The following is a 19,068-nucleotide window of genomic DNA, read 5'->3' as shown; positions in this document are numbered from 1 at the left end:
CTGATTGGTCGGATGAAAACACAGCCAGATAGTTTTTTTAAACCAACTTCGGTAAATTGTAGTAAGGAGAAGTTAGGAGGGAGTTTCTTCCGAGACGGCGAGGTGAGCGGAGCTGCGCCGGCCGCCACCCCCTGACGAACACCGACAAGGTAATGAACGCACGCGATGCCACGTTTTTGAGCGCATAAGGCTTCACTCAGAACTGCAGAAGTCTCATCTGTTACATCCCCTTTTTATGTAACACTAGTGTCGATCGTCAATTAAAGCTCATGGTGTTCACATTTGCCACTTGAAGTTAAAATCTGAAACGCGATGATTTTTCTGTTATATAACTATTGAGAAGCCACATCAGCCACTGTAATTTACGACAAGTTAGATAAGTAATCAAAGATAATAGAGGGTCACTGTAGACCATTTTGATAGTTTTCTCTTTTGTGAAACTTAATTTAAACCTAGATTATAGATGTGATATGGCATAGGTCATCCTTCGATCCATTGTAGAACTTGGAAACCCATTCAGGGAATATTTGTTCACATTTTTGTTGAACGCAGTTGGTTCTTACCATCCTGTATTAAAAAGTTTCCTTTTATCAATAGTGCAATTCATAAACAATGTTTTGTGAGTAGAATAAAATTTCCAATGGTAAACTTATCTGCTTTTTCGACGTTATTTTACCAGCTGACTAAAAATAGGAAAGCCTTGAACCCCTTCCACTAAATTTAGTTAGTATTAAGATTCTTTTACAGGGAGTGCAGTGAGGCTAACGCTGAAATCATTAAGTGTTTGGTTATATCATCGCTAGTCTCACTGAACTCTTCTGAACTCTAAATGTCATGTGTGGTCTGGCGTCTCCTTACCAGCAACAGGTCCCAGGTTCAAACTAGTCAATTCCCTGAAAAAACACGCTCAGAGCGTCGTTGCGCGAAAGTTGTAGGGAGACACGGTATAGAACAAACAGACACCACGCGAGAATGTTAGAATGTTAATACACAATTCTACGTCAACAGGTAACTAATACTTTCTGTTCATTTCAAGTGACTTACATTAAATTGTGGACGACGATTATTGCTGTAGATCTTCCGAAAAATGCTTTTTGGATGCTCCCTGGCGAGTCGTGGTCAATCCAACGAGAAGTTCATTAACTCGTGAATAATTTTCTGTGAATTTCCTACGCTACCAGACAGATACCCATGTTTCATTTGTGAACAGCAATGTACTCCGGCAGTCTCCGAAAGTCCCAGTCAAAGAAAAGGATCATTTTAGGTGTTACAGGCGACCGAACAATCATCAAGCAGCTGATCAACGATATTTTCAAGACCATCGCTGCGACTGTAATTAGTTTGAGGTTTCTATCCACAGTTTCTACGAAGAGTAACACTGGATACATTACATCGTTGAAGTTAAGCTGAGGTGGGATAACAGTAATGAAAAACAATTAATAAAATTTCCGGGCTATTATGACGTGGTTGAATGGTTTTCATCTTAAAACACGACGTTTCGTCCCCATCCGCGCAGGGCATCTTCAAGGGGGATCGTAGACTTTTTGAATGTCCGATTCACACTGTGTCGCTACTCGCTACAGCAAATTTCCTCTTCCGCGAGCTTCCGCGCAATGGCGTAGCGTAACACGTTCTTCTTATGACTATTCCACGATGTCAACATACGCTTCCTAATAGTACCGCGGAGCAGTCTGTCAATTCTATCCCAATCATCACTACACATTTTGCTGCTGATAATAATATGGAGGGACATTAACTTACAGTCTGTGCTTGCCTGGTCCCAGGGCGTCTGTTTATAGTGTCCCTGCCGGCCGGAGTGGCCGAGCGGTTCTAGGCGCTGCAGTCTGGAACCGCGCGACCGCTACGGTCGCAGGTTCGAATCCTGCCTCGGGCATGGATGTGTGTGATGTCCTTAGGTTAGTTAGGTTTAAGTAGTTCTAAGTTCTAGGGGACTGATGACCTCAGAAGTTAAGTTGGTTGGTTGGTTGGTTTGGGGAAGGAGACCAGACAGCGTGGTCATCGGTCTCATCGGATTAGGGAAGGAAGTCGGCCGTGCCCTTTCAGAGGAACCATCCCGGCATTTGCCTGGAGTGATTTAGGGAAATCACGGAAAACCTAAATCAGGATGGCCGGACGCGGGATTGAACCGTCGTCCTCCCGAATGCGAGTCCAGTGTCAGAAGTTAAGTCCCATAGTTCTCAGAGCCATTTGAACCATTATAGTGTCCCTTTCCATATATTTGACATGAACAATATAAATAACGAGAAAAGAACTACACATGCGTAATGTTGTGTGAACTTAAATGCCTAATTGTGATACGGACAAAGTGAGGAAATAACTTTAAAGACAATTTATGGATCCTGATAACAGAAAAGATACATTATTCCCCGTGATGTACGATCATATGTCTAAACTAAAGAACTGAACACTATAATCTTTGTTATATTATAAAAGGTCTGGAAGACAATGAACTTAGTCGTCTTCTGATGTTTTCTTGTGTCTTAGCTATTGTTTGAGTGCAGAAGGTACGATTGTATTGCTATAGCTTTTGTCTTGCTCTCGTTTAATCACTAGAATATAATTGATGTGTAAAAGAGTTACGAAAATATAATAAGCTAAGCTGGAGTGCAGAGTAATCATTTAAGGAATCCACGCCCACATTTGTTACAACGCAAGAGTTTGTGTAGCATTTTTTGGAGCTGCTGCGGAGCTAGCTGCTATCATCTTTGACTGATAAAGTTGGCCGCCATTACGTGGCATATTTAAACTTTTTATTTCCACAGGAAATACGACGATACCGGAGCAGAAAACTTATTTAAAAATACTATCAAAATTAATTAACATCAAATCACAAGATTTATCATAAAGTGACTGTTTTCAGTGATACAATTTATTATAGATCAGGTGCCTCTTTGCATAAATGGAACGCATAAATGTTAACGCATCTGATATTATTTGTAGGGAGCCTGGCACTCGTTTTCAACCAGAATTTAAAGTTTAATTTGGCTACCTGCAAATATAATGTTGCTTATTTGTAATTGTTTCTTACGAGGTTTTATGAAAGATAGCTTTACGAAATTTAACTTCACGAACTTAATAGAATCCTCATATAACTTATAGAAGAAAGAGACATTACATGTTGAATAGTTCTTGTAGTAAAGCCTCTTCCGTCCGTTTGAAAATACTCTGCGCCTTGGCCGAGCAGCATAGTCGCTTAATTCTGAAAAACGTCGGTATAATACTGACCGCTCTGCAACGAGACAGAAAAGTGCGAGAACAGAAGAGCTGCACTCTTTTCTTCTGGAAACAGCTGCAGGAGGGGACAGGCGAGAGATTAAACTTTCTTGATGTGCTAGTTTTCAAGAAAGAAGATGGTAACTTGGGCCACACGGTTTACCGAAAACCCATGCACACAGACCGTTACCTACACCGGAATTCGAACCACCACCCACAATAAAATGGAGGCATCGTAAAAGCGTTGGTGGATAGTTTTGTGTTAGCAGAAGAGCCAACACCGTGTTACGAGTAGAGGCCGAAATGCACGCGTTTTAGCTCACGCACGCTGGCGAGAGGAGGGAAGAACTATACTGACGTGAGGTCTGGAACATGACAGGGAATGAGAATTCAGAAAGCGGACGTAAGTAGTTTGATACTTAACTTTAATCCATTAATGATGAACGTCGCTCTTGACGGTACATGATTCACAATATTATCTGTTCAGAATACATTCTTGAAGATAGTAACCATAGTAACTGAATATAGCGCCTTGCTAGGTCGTAGCAAATGACGTAGCTGAAGGCTATGCTAAACTGTCGTCTCTGCAAATGAGAGCGTATGTAGTCAGTGAACCATCGCTAGCAAAGTCGGCTGTACAACTGGGGCGAGTGCTAGGGAATCTCTCTAGACTAGACCTGCCGTGTGGCGGCGCTCGGTCTGCAATCACTGATAGTGGCGACACGCGGGTCCGACGTATACTAACGGACCGCGGCCGATTTAAAGGCTACCACCTAGCAAGTGTGGTGTCTGGCGGTGACACGAAACAGAGCTGCTTGATGCAGAATTAAAACATATCACCAACGTATTGCTCAAAAGTGGTTATTCGTTCACTGAGATGAAAAAAGCGTTAAGAACACCGCATAGAAATTATAGCTACGCTCAAGCGCAGGTGAAATCTGAAGTTTACCTGCCATTCATTAAGAACGTGACTGTCCGCATAGCGAAAAGCTTGAAAAAGCGGAACATAGCGGCAATCTACATACATACACAAAGATACAAGGTCACCTAAAATCGGACAAGGATGCTCGCCAGCCGCTAGACAAAGCTGGAATTTATAGGGTTCCGTGTAATTGTGGGGAGGTGTACATGGGTACTACAAAAAGAACTGTCAAAAACCTAGAAGATTACAAGGGAAATTACAGAAGCGGGGAGACTAACAGATCGGCTGTTGCGGAACATGCTTTACAGCCAGCAGACCACCACTTTGATTTTGATAGGACTCAGGTTCTGACAGTCACAAGCGGATACCATGAGAGGCTACACAGAGAGGCCATAGAGATTGCAAAACACCCCAGGAATTTCAGTAGGTCAACTGCGCTCGCGTATTAAAAACATGTGACGTCACGCCACTGCGAGGAAGCTCGCAGAAGCTGCTTTTGTGAGTCGGACATTCAAAAAAGCTACGATCCCCCTTGAAAATGTCCTCCGCAGATGGGGACGAAATGTCGGATTTCAAGGCGAAATCCATTCGACGAAGGCCTAATAGCCCGGCACATCTTGTAACTGTGACATTTCCGGCCGGGAAAAATTTACATTTTACAATAATAATAGGCAAAAGATTGAAGAGTAAATCCAAAACAATAATAAAAGGTGAACAGCCCGTCATTTTCAAGATATAAATGCGAGACCACTGTGCACGTAGTGATTGTGGAGCTGCATTCTCGTAAGATATTTGGCATTGTGAGAAGAAATCAGGTTTCACACTGAGAAGCAAACTGGTTATTCCTAGGAAATTAGCAACTGCATTTCGCCAGTTGGTAAAGGATTTAAGGTGCGACGTAGTGGCCGTCATTAGGCAGAGCCCAGCTTGCATATCAAACGGCGGCGGGATATCGCCTTGAGCCAGTGGAGGCACGCGGATTGCCTGCTATTGCGCATGCGCCGTAATGGCCCAATTGGTGGCCGGGCTAGCGGCAGGCGGTCTATTGCGCTGCGGTCAAGCCAGGCGCGTAACAATGAATACTAATCAGCGGAGGCGTATATCAGCGAGTGCCCGCCGCCGTCTTTGAGCGCCGTGATCCGCAGCGGCCCACCGCCGCACCTCTGTCTGGCGCCGCCGGAACGCCGGCCGGCGGTGTAATTACATCCCCGGTCCCCTGGCCGCAAGAAGTAGTCGCAGCCATGCCGCCGTTTATTGCGTCGCTCCAGAAAACCGTGCAGCACTTGTCGCCGGGACAAAGAAAACACGACCAGCGACGTAGCTGGACCTCAAGGAACGAGCCCACGGCCTTTGCTGTCTTCTCTTGATAGCGTGTTCGCCACGGACTGCTGCTATCTTCCTTCTTGGATTGCTGTCGTGGTGACAGCTTGGTCGTATAAAATGAGCAATGACTGGTATTCTTTTATTCTTAGTAAACTATGGTTCATTGACACTTTAACCCATTGACTGCCACGTCACTCACCAGGTCTCTGATAAGCACTTCTTATGCCATGCCAGTTAAGAGGTTGCTCCAAATAAGGTGTTTTACTGGGTAATTTTATTGTTTTTTTTTCTTTTCTTTAAGTCGTCAGCCTTCACACTGATTTGGTGATGCCCGCCACGAATTCCTCTCCTGTGGACAACCATTTCATCTCAGAGTAGCAATGGAAGTTATCCTCTGATGCTTTAACAGATGTTCTGTCACCCTGTCCATTCTTCTTGTCAGTGCTGTCCATATGTTCCTCTCCTCGCCGATGCTGTGCGGGACGGCCTCATTTCTTGCTTTATTAGTCCACCTAATTTTCAACATTCTTTTGTAGCACCATATCTGATAGGCTTCCATTCTATTCTGTTCAGTTTTTCCCACAGTCCATGTCCTCCTTGCTCCATCCGTCATAGTTTATTTTGCTGCCTAGCTAGCAGAATACCATAACTTCGCCTACTTAGTGATCCCCAATTATAATGTTAAATTCTTCGCTGTTCTCATTTCTGCTACTTCTCACTACTTTCCTCTTTCTTTGACTTACTGACAATCCATATTCCGTACTCATTCTACATCTATTACATCTATATCTACATCTATACTCTGCAAGCCACCTGACGGTGTGTGGCGGAGGGTACCTTGAGTACCTCTATCGGTTCTCCCTTCTATTCCAGTCTCGTATTGTTAGTGGAAAGAACGATTGTCGGTATGCCTCTATGTGGGCTCTAACCTCTCTGATTTTATCCTCATGGTCTCTTCGCGAGATATATGTAGGAGGGAGCAATATACTGCTTGACTCCTCGGTGAAGGTATGTTCTCGAAACTTCAACAAAAGCACGTACCGAGCTACTGAGCGTCTCTCTTGCAGAGTCTTCCACTGGAGTTTATCTATCATCTCCGTAACGCTTACGCGATTATCAAATGATCCTGTAATGAAGCGAGCTGCTCTCCGTTGGATCCTCTCTATCTCTTCTATCAACCCCATCTGATACGGATCCCACACTGGTGAGCAGTATTCAAGCAGTGGGCGAACAAGTGTACTGTAAACTACTTCCTTTGTTTTCGGATTGCATTTCCTTAGGATTCTTCCAATGAATCTCAGTCTGGCATCTGCTTTACCGACGATCAACTTTATGTGATCATTCCATTTTAAATCACTGCAAATGCCTACTCCCAGATAATTTATGGAATTAACTGCTTCCAGTTGCTGACCTGCTATATTGTAGCTAAATAATAAGGGATCTTTCTTTCTATGTATTCGCAGCACATTACACTTTTCTACACTGAGATTCAATTGCCATTCCCTGCACCATGCGTCAATTCGCTGCAGATCCTCCTGCATTTCGGTACAATTTTCCATTGTTGCAACCTCTCGATATACCACAGCATCATCCGCAAAAGCCTCAGTGAATTTCCGATGTTATCCAAAAGGTCATTTATGTATATTGTGAACAGCAACGGTCCTACGACACTCCCCTGCGGCACACCTGAAATCACTCTCACTTCGGAAGACTTTTCTCCATTGAGAATGACATGCTGCGTTCTGTTATCTAGGAACTCTTCAATCCAATCACACTATTGGTCTGATAGTCCACATGCTCTTACTTTGTCCATTAAACGACTGTGGGGAACTGTATCGAACGCCTTGCGGAAGTAAAGAAACACTGCATCTACCTGGGAACCCGTGTCAATGGCCCTCTGAGTCTCGTGGACGAATAGCGCGAGCTGGGCTTCACACGATCGTCTTTTTCGAAACCCATGCTTATTCCTACAGTGTAGATTTCTAGTCTCCAGAAAAGTCATTATACTCGAATATAATACGTATTCCAAAATTTACAACTGATCCCCGCGTGTGCCTGCTCAGACCTTGCTGAAGGAGCAGCCACATGTCTACTCACAGGCCGAACGTGCGATGCCACACGGCCAGCCTCCACACTGACCCTCCGCCTCGTGAGCCGCGAACGCCGCTGAACCCGCCACTCCCCTTGGGGAGAGGGTGGCCCAACCGCGCCCGATACCCGCGAAGATGTCTCGACAGCAGGGACCGTGGGTGAAGCATGTACACTCCGAGGCAGCAGCCTGGAGACGGCTCACCGCGGCCATTAGACTCTTCAACACATACTGCAATTCTTCTTCACTTTCACTGAGGATAGCAATGTCATCGACGAATCTTATCATTGATATCCTTTCATCATGACTTTTATCCCAATCTTGCGCCTCTCTTTCATTTCCCTCGTAACTTCTTCGATGTATATATTGATCAGTAGGAAAAAAAGACTACATCCCTTATTAAACAGAGCACTTTGTTCTTGGTTTTAGAGTGTTATCGTTCCCTCTTGGTTCTTGTGCATATTGTATATTACCCGCCATCAGCTTAACACTATTTTTCTCGGAATTCCGAACATCTTGCACTATTTACATTGTCGAACGCTTTTTTCGGGTCGACGAAAGCAATGAACGTGTCTCGATTTTTCTTCAGACTGCTTCCATTATCAACCGCAACATCAGAACTGCCTTTCTGATACCTTTACATTTCTTAAAGCCAAAATGATCGTCATCTAACAGATCTTCAATTTTCTTTTGGATTGTTATGTGTATTATCCTTTTCAGTAACTTTGATGCATGATCTGTTAAGCTGATTGTGAGATAATTCTCCCACTTGTCGGCTCTTGTTACCTTCGGAATTGTGTGTATGATGTTTTTTCTGTAAGTCTGATGGTACATCTCGCGCCTCATAATCTTACACACCAACGTGACTAGTCGTTTTGTTGCCACTTCCCCCAATGATGAAATGTTACCTATCCTTTCTGCCTTATTTGAACTCAAGTCCTCCAAAGTTCTTTTAAAGTGTGATTCTTATGCTGGATCCCATATTTCTTCCCTGTCGACTCTTGTTTCTTTATCTTTCATGTCTTCAGATAAGTCTTTTCTTTCGTGGAGGCCTTCTGTGTACTCTTTCCACCCATTCGCTCTCTCCTCTGCATTTAACAGTGGAATTCCCATTTAACTCTCAACCTTACCGCCCTTGATTTCAATTTCACGCAAAATTGTTTTGAATCCGACAAGCACATCTTTCGCGATTTCTTCGCATTTTTATGCAACTATTTTGCCTTAGCTTCCACGCATTAACTATTTGTTTTGTTCCTAAGCGACTTGTATTTCTGTACTCGTGAATTTCCCTGAACATTTTAGCCCTTCCTTTGTTTGTCGATCAGCTGAAGTATTTCATCTGTTATCCTTGGTTTCTTCGCAATTTCCTTCCTCTTACCTAAGGTTTTCTTTACAACTTTAGAGATGTCCATTCCTCTTCAACTGTACTGCCTACTTTGTTATTCGTTATCAAAGTGCCTAGAGCTTCAGATAACTTAAAGCGTATCTGTTAACTGTTAAACAATTCTGTGTCCCACTTCTTTGCCCACTGAGTCTTCCTGACTAGTTTGTGATCTGAGTATATATCTGCTCCTGGGTACGTTTACAATCCAATATGTGTTTTCAGAATCCCTTCCTGACCGTTATGTAATCTAACCGAAATATTCCCATGTCTCCCGGCAGATTCCAAGTATACGTCCTCCTCTTGTGATTCTTGATCAGGGTATTAGCTATTACTGACTGATATTTATTGCAGACCTCAATTAGTCTTTCTCCTCTTTCGTTTCTCCTACCAAGCCCATACTCTCCTGTAATCCTTTCTTCTTCTCCCGCTCCTACAATCTTATTCCAGTCCCCTATGACTATTAGATTTTCATCCCCCTTTACGGACTGAATTACCCGTTCAATATCCTCATATTCTTTATCTCTTCATCCTCTGCTTGCAACGTCAGCACGTATATTTGAACTGTTGTTGTTAGTGCTAATCTGCTGTCGATTCTGACGAGAACAACCCTAACACTATCACAAGAAATCGTACTCTCGTTATACCATTTTCTGCAATTTTGATATTACCCTACACTCGTCTGACCAGATATCCTTTCTTCCTTCCACTTCACTTCACTGACCCCCATTATATCTAGCTTGAGCCTTTGCATTTCCCTTTTCAGGTTTTCTAGCTTCCCTACTACATTCAAACTTCTGACATTAAACTCCCAGACCCGTGGAACGAGCAGTCTCATGCCGTTGATCTTTGCTGATTCCTCCGCCTCTAGGGGCAGTTCCCCACGCCAAGGGCAAGAAAGTACCCTGAACCTCTGTCCGCTCCTCCGTCATCTTTCACAAGGCCGTTGGCTGAATGGGGGTGACTTCTTATGCATGAAGTCTGCGGCCGCCATTGCGGATGATCTTTACTCAAAACTGAAGCGCTGTGGGGTTCAAACCCTGGAGCGAATACGTATTTACTACCAGTCAAACAGGCTACCCCTACACTGCGGGTACCTTGTAACTTCCATCTCAGTAACTGAAAAGAAAACTTATTTCGAAAAATTAACACTACTCGCTCGTCGATACATCGGTACCTAAAGACTGGAAAGTGTGTAATCACCCACACGAATACTAAAAAGAATCCTCCAGATTTCGGTTGCACGATAAATCACTCAGGTCGAAAGGCTGTGTAGTCACCTAGATACTTAATCTCCAGCAAGTGTATGGGCCTGAAGAAGACGTTGTTACAACTTTGAAAAATAAAATCGACACCTTAAATAAAGCTGGAGGAATTTCTTCATTTTTATTATAAATTTATACCAGCTGGCGTCCCACTGTCCTCCATTTCAACTATGGATGTACGAAGATTAAATAGTTAGGGATTACAATTACGAGAAATTGCAACGATTTCATGGATGATGTTGAGGGGAAAGAAATCCAAAAACACTTAGAAAATGCAACAGATCTACTAAAGAGACTGGTTAGATATTGTCCGCCATATTCTAGAGTATTTCTGTGCGCTGCGGGATCCGCCTCAGAAAGGGTTGAGGGAGAACATCGAAAAAGTTCAAAGAAGGGCAGCTCGCTTGGTACTATCACGAAATAGGGAGAGGGTGCCATAGATATGATACGCGAATTGGGATGGCAATCATTAACACAAAGGAGTTTTTCGTTGCGAAAGAATCTATGCATGAAATTTCAATCACCCTCAGAGTGTGAAAATATGTTGAAGGCATCCACCTACATAGGGATACGCGATCATCATAATAAAATAAGAGAAATCAGACGTTGCATGGAAATATTTAAGGGTTCCTTTTCCCTGCGCTGTTCAAGAGAGGAACGGTAGAGAAAGAGCTTGAAGATGGTTCGATGAATCTTCTGCCAGGCACTTAATTTGGAATTGCAGAGTAATCATCTAGATGTAGAACGTAAGAAAAATTACTCTTTCAGCAGTATTACGAACACAGTTTACTTAGTTATTTTCTAGAGACTTACAGCAACGAATGTAATTATTTTAAAAAAATAACATTATTCTTTTCCGTCGAGCAGTTTGCGTGAACAAATTAGTTTTAATCAGATTTCTATCAATTTTAGTTGTGAGGATAAAAACGTTCCAAGTTTTTGAGGTGGATGCAGAATGAAGTCATAACTGGCTATGTTCAGATGAATGTTTTGGTGAGGTGAAGTAAGGTGAAGTGACATTAAGTGTTAAAACGCATGGTCATTTTCTTTAACGCACAGCTCACTGTACCTTTTGAAGTTGATAGTTTTACGGTGCGACGATCCTGGAAGTGATGTTTGAAGTCTTGTTCACTCAGACTGTAGAACGTTTCCTTGCGCTGCAGTATACGAGCCAGGCCGGAGTGCATAAGTTTCGGGCTGCCACAGATAGTGGCTTGAATTAAAAGGTATATTACACGACAAATTAATAAAGAAACGGAAGAGTAAAATTTTCTGATTTCGAGCAGTGAGCGTTACTCAATCATGCGGAAGTATCAACTGCTGCCAGCCGGGAAGCGTAAACAGTTCAACACCGTTCCTGGTTCAGGGAGACAGCAAACTTGACACTCTCTAACGAACTGCGACCGAGCTCAGCAGAAAATCCTTAGAAGATTGCAGCCCGAACTGCCTTCGTAACATTATGTAACAGACACTAGATAGGACTCAACATCGCCAAGCAGCAGTCTGACTAAACAGTAACGACATTGTAACAAATTTCGTGGAGCAAACATAGAAGAACTGAAGACTGCACACACGAGAAGAGCAGAAACGATTCGGTCATTACGAATGACGTCATAGAACAGAGCCTCTCCTCGACAACATAAATGTTCCAGCCCTACTAACCTAGTGCACTCAGTCAGTAGGATCGATGGCGTCCATGTCGTTTGCACTCGATTCTCTGGTTATGGTGTGGGAAAATTTTGTATGTGAGATTGTTCTAAAGTTGGTCTTACACTTGGGACCACTTGGAAGGTTAGCGCAGCCACGGATAGCGAAAGCCGGCATCCAGTGCTGGAGCCAGCACACCAGCCGGCAATGATCGGTAGTCCAGGGGTCTACTAACAAGGTCCAGGGCAGAAACTGCTCTAAAACTCTACCGTCACACGAGTGTGATGACCTACCGTACCGGCGGGCCAGGCTCTGCATTACATGACAACAAGGCGCCGACATAGCTTCCGACATAACGGTCAGTCTGCTGGGACAACACAGGCAGAGATCTTGGAGCGATTGAGTACTCTTTGAAACTGTGTGTGAATCATACACAAACGCCGAGGTCACAGCCATTCTCGAAGCAAAGAGTGTCTACTTCGCCAGCGGGCGGCAAATCACCGGACCAGGCTGTCATCGACATTCACATGACCGCCTTAACACGCCGTATACCAATAGGTATCTTCTTATGGGGTTATTTCAAGGATCATGTCAGCCAACCCACAACTCCAGCTGACTATAAGCGGCACATCGAGGAAATTTGTCAGTCCGTGAATTTAGCTACTTTACATCTGGTCTGCAGGTCCTTTAGAAGAAGAAATTGTGCATTTAGGAAAATGAGCACCCGTTTGATCAAGTCATTTAAATGAGCATTCCGCCGTTCAAGCATCCATGTGAAAAAGCCAGTTGTCTACAGCATGTTGGATGCTGCCTAAAACTATTAATGTTTTTAGCTCTCTAGTTAAAATTAATAGATATTGAGTTTGAAGTTATTTGTGCACAGCTGGTTCAAATACACTGTATACATAATAGAAAAAATATTTATTTATTTACACGAATTGGCTAACTAAGGACCGTGTTACAAATTCTATTCCTTGTTCATTTTTTTCTTTCGCTTCTCTCGAGCTGCTCTTCTGCCTGCTGGCATTTTTGCCAGATGTTCAGCTGTTAGTTTCCTGGTTGTCTTCGGTTTCGGAGCCTCCTGAAAAACCTCGAATTCAGTTATTGCCTTTCTGCACTTGTCCCTATTCATTGCATCCATTTCCATAAGTCCAAGTTCACCAAGGTCTTTCTTTATTCCTTGCAACCAAGAGCTGGGTGTTTTCCTCTGTTGAATTATACTGAAGATTTTCTTCATTAATCTGGCATCATCCATCCCCACCACATGACAATGGAACATCAGCCTTCTCTTTCTCATTTCCGTTGTGACTGGTTTAATAAATTGGTAGATCTTCTCTTTGCTAATCTTTACCCATTTTTCACCAATTTGTTTGTGTCCGCCAAGAATCTTCCTCAGAATTACTCTTTCCTTTTTCTCGAGCTCATCTATTAGTCCTTTCTTCTTGAGGGAGAGTGATTCTGTTCTCGTCACTGGATTGTAGTGTAATATATTTGCATTTCGAGATAGGCATTTTTTGTTGTACGGCTTCTGTGTTAAAATGTGTGCCCTCCTAAGTTTAGCTACTCGAAGTTTGACAGCTTCTTTTTCTATGCCAGTATCAGTTATTGTTTCTCCCAAATATTTAAAGTGTTTGATCCATTCGATACATCCAATAATTGCGTGCAATTCTTTGATTTCCTTATATTTGTTAGATATGAATTTAGTTTTGTCTTGTGATATCTATAAACAAAATTTAGCTGCATGCTTTGCTAAGATTTCTATTCGTTTAATTGCATCTGCTATATTTGTAGACAGGAGAGCAATATCCTCTGCAACAGCTAGTGCATGTATCGTAAGGAGTTTAACCGATCATCCAAAAGAAATTCCCTTTACTTTTTGTTGTGTGAATTCCTCCAATGTCTCCCTCATAAGCTTTTCCAAAGTGATGTTGAATAGAATTTTGGAGAGTCCATCCTCTTGCCTAAAACCCGTTTGGATTTTAAAAGGTTCAGAAATCGTGCCTCTCGAAATTTGTCTTTGGACTTGGTCTCTGTCAGTGTTTGCTTTACTATCTCTCTAGTTTTTCTGTCAATTCCAAATTCCTCCGGAGTTCTAATGAGACTTTCTCTGTCTATGTAGTCATACGCTTTTCTAAAATCAATAAACGTTGTAACAAGCAGTTGACCAGCACGTGTTCTAATTATGTTTTTTTTAAGGTTAATAATTTGGACCGAACAGCTCCTCCCTTTTCTAAATCCACCTTGGCATTCTCCTATCTGTGCTTTGAGAACTGGTTCAATCGTATTTAATAATATCTTGGAAAGGAAATTGTATAGAACGGATGGAAGGGAAATCCCGCTGTAATTGTTCACATCTGATCTGCCACCTTTTTTGTGAAGTGGATGTATAAGTGCCGTCCTCCAATCTTCTGTGAACTTCTAGATTCTCCAAATTTTCTTAATAATTGTACCGAGGTGTAGTGTTACTTTTTCCTCGCCTACTATCGAAAGTTCGGCTGTGATTTCACATTCACCAGAAGATTTGTTGTTCTTGAGGGATTTTATAGCTTGCCGGACTTCATTTAGAGTTGGTGGATGTGATTCTGCAGGGATTTCTTCTGGAGTTTTGAATTCCTGTTTCTCTGGAGGCGCTTTACAGTTGAGAAGGTCTTCGAAATAGTATGCTAAAATGTAGCAGTGTACTTGATCATTTGTACCTAATTTCCCTGATTTGTCACGAAAATTTAAACTGAGTGGTTCGTAACCTTTCAGGTGTCTTTTGAAAGATTGATAACAGTCTCTGGATTTGATTTGAGTGAAGTACACCTGTATTTGTTGAAGGGATGGTCTTTCGTACAGTCTCTTTTCGTTTCTGGTTGTGTAGGAGGCTATTTTTCTACCTTCTCTGAACCTTTCCGGGTTGTCTTGTACCGGATTCGATTTATAATTTTTCCAAAGCTTTTTGTCTGTTTTCCAAAGCTTCATTGCACTTTTCATTCCACCAGATATTCTTCTGTTTAGTTTTGGTTGTAAGAGATTTTTCTGCAGCTTTCATTATTTGAGACTTCATTTCGCCCCATGTCTCACCTTGCAACTTTGATTTGAAATAATTTTGAGTATCTGCTCAATATTCCTGGTTTCAAAATGCTTTCTCTCATGTTTATTATCATTTCTTCCTGAATTTGGGAGGAATTTAATTTTGGACTTAACAAGATAGTGATCTGTATCTATTTGGGCTCCTTTCTGTACCTTAATATTTGGAATTGTCTTAAATGCTCTTCTATAAATGGCTATGTGGTCAATTTGGAACTCTCCAAGGAGTTGATTTGCTGCTTTCCATGTCGTCACCTTCTCGAGATCCTTGAAGTATGTAGTCATAACTTTGAAGTTGAAGATTTGGCAGAGTTCCATAAGTCTTATTCCAGTGTTGTTTGTCCTCTTATGCGCTGGGTGTTCTCCAATGATGTTTTTGTATTTCTTCTCCTTGCCGATCTGTGCATTGAAATCCCTTTCCCTTGGAATCTTATGAAGCGTGTCTTCTCGTTCTTTCCAGACAGTATGTACTTTGTTCGGATTTTTTTACTGTCAATATTTGTTGGAGCATGAGCATTCACTAGCGTATAGTCCACCGCGATAGCTGAGTGGTCAGCGTGACGGATTGCCATCCTACGGGCCCGCGTTTGATTCCCGGCTGGGTCGGGGATTTTATCCGCTCAGGGACTGAGTGTTGTGTTGTCTTCATCATCATTTCATCCCCATCCGGCGCACAGGTCGCCCAGTGTGGCGTGGAATGTAATAAGACCTGCACCAAAGCGGCCGGACCTGCCCCGTAAGGGTCCTCCCAGCCAATGACACCAAACGCTCATTTCATTTGACATTAACGTATACATTTTGTTTTTACATTTGATCGGTAATGTTGAGAGCCTGTTGGGCGTAGAGCTGAAGTTTGTTACGGAAACCGTTGTATTTCTTCTAACAATAAAGGCTGTACCTAATAAAGGGCATTTTCCATATATATACTCTGCTGGTTTTCCTTTATAAATTCTGTAATTGCCCGTTTCAAAAGAATTTTCATCAGTATGGCGAATTTCTTGTCGTGCCAGAATTGGGGTATTATGGTGTTCCAATGCTTGAGTCAGTTCTTGATGTTTTCCTGTTTTGGTCAGTGAGTTAATGGTCAGTGTTCCTATATTATATTTCTTCTTGAATTTGAGTTTTTCAGGTTCTTTCGATAAAGCTAGAGCAGAAACTGCAGGCTCCCCAGAATCTGAAATGCCTGCTTGCGACCTGAGGTCGAGAGATTTTACTCTCCGGGGTAATTTGTTTTCTTTTCCACTCATAATCGATAAAATTTGCAAGGTTGGAGTCGTGGAGCTCTCCGAAGATTGCTCGAGATAGAACTGGAGTGTTAATCCAGATGGTTTGTGTTTGGTTCGCGAGAGCTATTTTATTTCGCTTAAGTCCACTGGCAAGCCAGTGAGGACACCCCCAATCCGCCACCCGGGGACGCCCCACGTCGGGGTAGCACCTCTCCTCCTGTTACGACAGCGTTACAGGTTCGTGGAGAAAAAATAACAACTGTCTATATTTTTGTATATTTGGGACCACAGCATGAAACACGTCGTAACATGACTTTTTAAATTGAATCTTCCATGTTAGCTGCTAATAGTTTTATGAAATCTCGTACAATAAGTCTGTTTTGGTGCTACTGTCATTGTCAAGATCACCTGCGAATCTTGCAGTTGGAAAAATTTCATCTGCTTTTGCGGTATTTGCATATGGAGTTAACTGTACATGTATACTTACGTCTGTATTGTTTAATTGACGTACATATTGTTTAATTGATAAATCCTTTTGTCAATTGTCGCTGTTTTTGTGATGGTAAAATAAAGTCACATACTAATTTGATGGATAGTTCATAATTTTCAATGATGCTGCACGTTGAAAAAGTGTTTATAGCTAGTCAGTGGTATTATTTGAGGTACAAATAAACACAGAGGTAAAAAAAGAAGGAGTTGTCATTTCATCACAGACTTGAAGCGCACGTCAGCCATCTTACTAGCCCAAAACATTACGGTCACCGCATTTATACTTCCATGGTTCATGGCGGTGATACTTCCCTGAAACGTCATTTGACATGCCAGTGCTCAGTTTCGACGGTTGGAAGTATCTGCCCACTTTTGTGGTCGTATACCAAATAGCATCTGGCGCTTAGATTGTGTGGAAGGTTTGGTTTCATAAAAATGACAGGTGTACTAATCGATACAATCGTAATCTAAAGTTTGAAGAAATCACATTTGTTCCGTAAATGGAGCCATTCAAGCAATATTTTCTTTTATATGCATGAATTAAGGTTCTGCTGTTTACTTTTGTTCTTCCCTTGCTTTTCATTGCCTTCAAAACCGCAATCGCTTCGACGTCTGAGCCACATGGTATCAACGGTTTCGTCCCCGAGCAACATACGGCTATGTGACCGCGCTGATTGTTGGTGCTGCATCTCATGCACTAAATTATTAACTATTCATTGTTCCCATTTCCTCCCTCTTTAAAAAATATTCTCGCTAGAACAGCTAGAGACGGCGGCCATATGTGTGTAAATTGTGTGTGTATGATTGTATATATATATATATATATATGTATGTATGTATGTATGTATGTATGTGTGTGTGTGTGTGTGTGTGTGTGTGTGTGTGTTTTCAGGTCAGTTTTCAACCACGCCTTGTTCAGCCTTGATTAGAAGGGAAACAAAGCACATGTACCCATTCATACAATCATACCAACAAAACTCACACACACAGGACCACTGCCTCCGTCTGTTCTAGCCAGAATCTTTTATACAGGGGGAGGAAATGTAAACAACGAATAATTATCAGTGGGAGGAATTTAGGGCATCAGATGCTGCACAATCAGCGCACTCACGTCGCCATGTGTTAGGAACGGAAGAGACCGTTGACACAATTTGACTCAGATGTCGGAGTGTTTGCGATTTTGAAGACAATGAAAAAACAGGAAAGAAGAGAGAGAACGGACCCTGAGTTAAGTAATGCAAATATAAAGTGAAATGATAGAAATAAAAACTCCTCAATAAAGTAAACAGTGAATGTTTACAAAAGAAAGTATCGCTTGAACCGCTCGGATCAATAAGTACACCCGTAACATCGCAAGCTGGCGTTTTTGATGAAACAACTATCACTCCACACAATCAAAGCAGGCAACACGTTCGAAACTAGGCACAGGCACGTCAGAGTGACGTCACGGCGATATATCACCGCTGTGAACCATGGAGGTATGGATGCAGTGAACCTTATGTTACGGACTACTTAAGATGGTGGACGATGGCTTCAGGTACAGCGCAAGTCTATAGCATCATCTGCCTTCTTTTTGTACTCCCATGCAGATAAATTAGCTGTTTGTGTAATCTCTGGTTGTGTATTTTTTATCCGTTGTCTACTGAATGTCAATAAATTTTTAGCTGACATAAGTGTTTGAAGTCGGTCTTTCGTTTAATACACTACTGGCCATTAAAATTGCTACACCACGGAGATGGCGTGCTACAGACGCGAAATATAACGAACAGGAAGAAGATGCTGTGATATGCAAATGATTAGCTTTTCACAGCATTCACACAAGGTTGGCGCCGGTGGCGACACCTGCACCGTGCTGACATGAGGAAAGTTTCCAACCGATTTCTCATTCCCAAACAGCAGTTGACCGGCGTTGCCTGGTGAAACGTTGTTGTGATGCCTCGTGTAAGGAGGAGAAATACGTACCATCACGTTTCCGACTTCGATAAAGGTCGGATTATAGGCAATCGCGATTGAAGTTTATCGTATCGCCACATTGCTGCTCGCGTTGGTCGAGATAGAATGACAGTTGGCAGAATATGGAATCGGTGGGTTCAGGAGAGTAATACGGAACGCCGTGCTGGATCCCAACGGCCTCGTATCAGTAGCAGTCGAGATGCCAGGCATCTTATCCGCATGGCTGTAACGGATCGTGGAGCCACGTCTCTATCCCTGAGTCAACAGATGGGGACGTTTGCAAGACAACAACCATCTGCACGAACAGTTCGACGACGTTTGCAGCAGCATGGACTATCAGCTCGAAGACCACGGCTGCGGTTACCCTTGACGCTGCATCACAGACAGGAGCGCCTGCGATGGTGTACTCAACGACGAACCTGGGTGCACGAATGGCAAAACGTCCTGTTTAGGATGAGTCCAGGTTC

This window comes from Schistocerca piceifrons, chromosome 5 (genome assembly GCF_021461385.2).
Source record: "Schistocerca piceifrons isolate TAMUIC-IGC-003096 chromosome 5, iqSchPice1.1, whole genome shotgun sequence".
Taxonomy (NCBI): Eukaryota; Metazoa; Arthropoda; class Insecta; order Orthoptera; family Acrididae; genus Schistocerca; species Schistocerca piceifrons.
Note: the sequence above shows the minus strand (reverse complement) of the source record.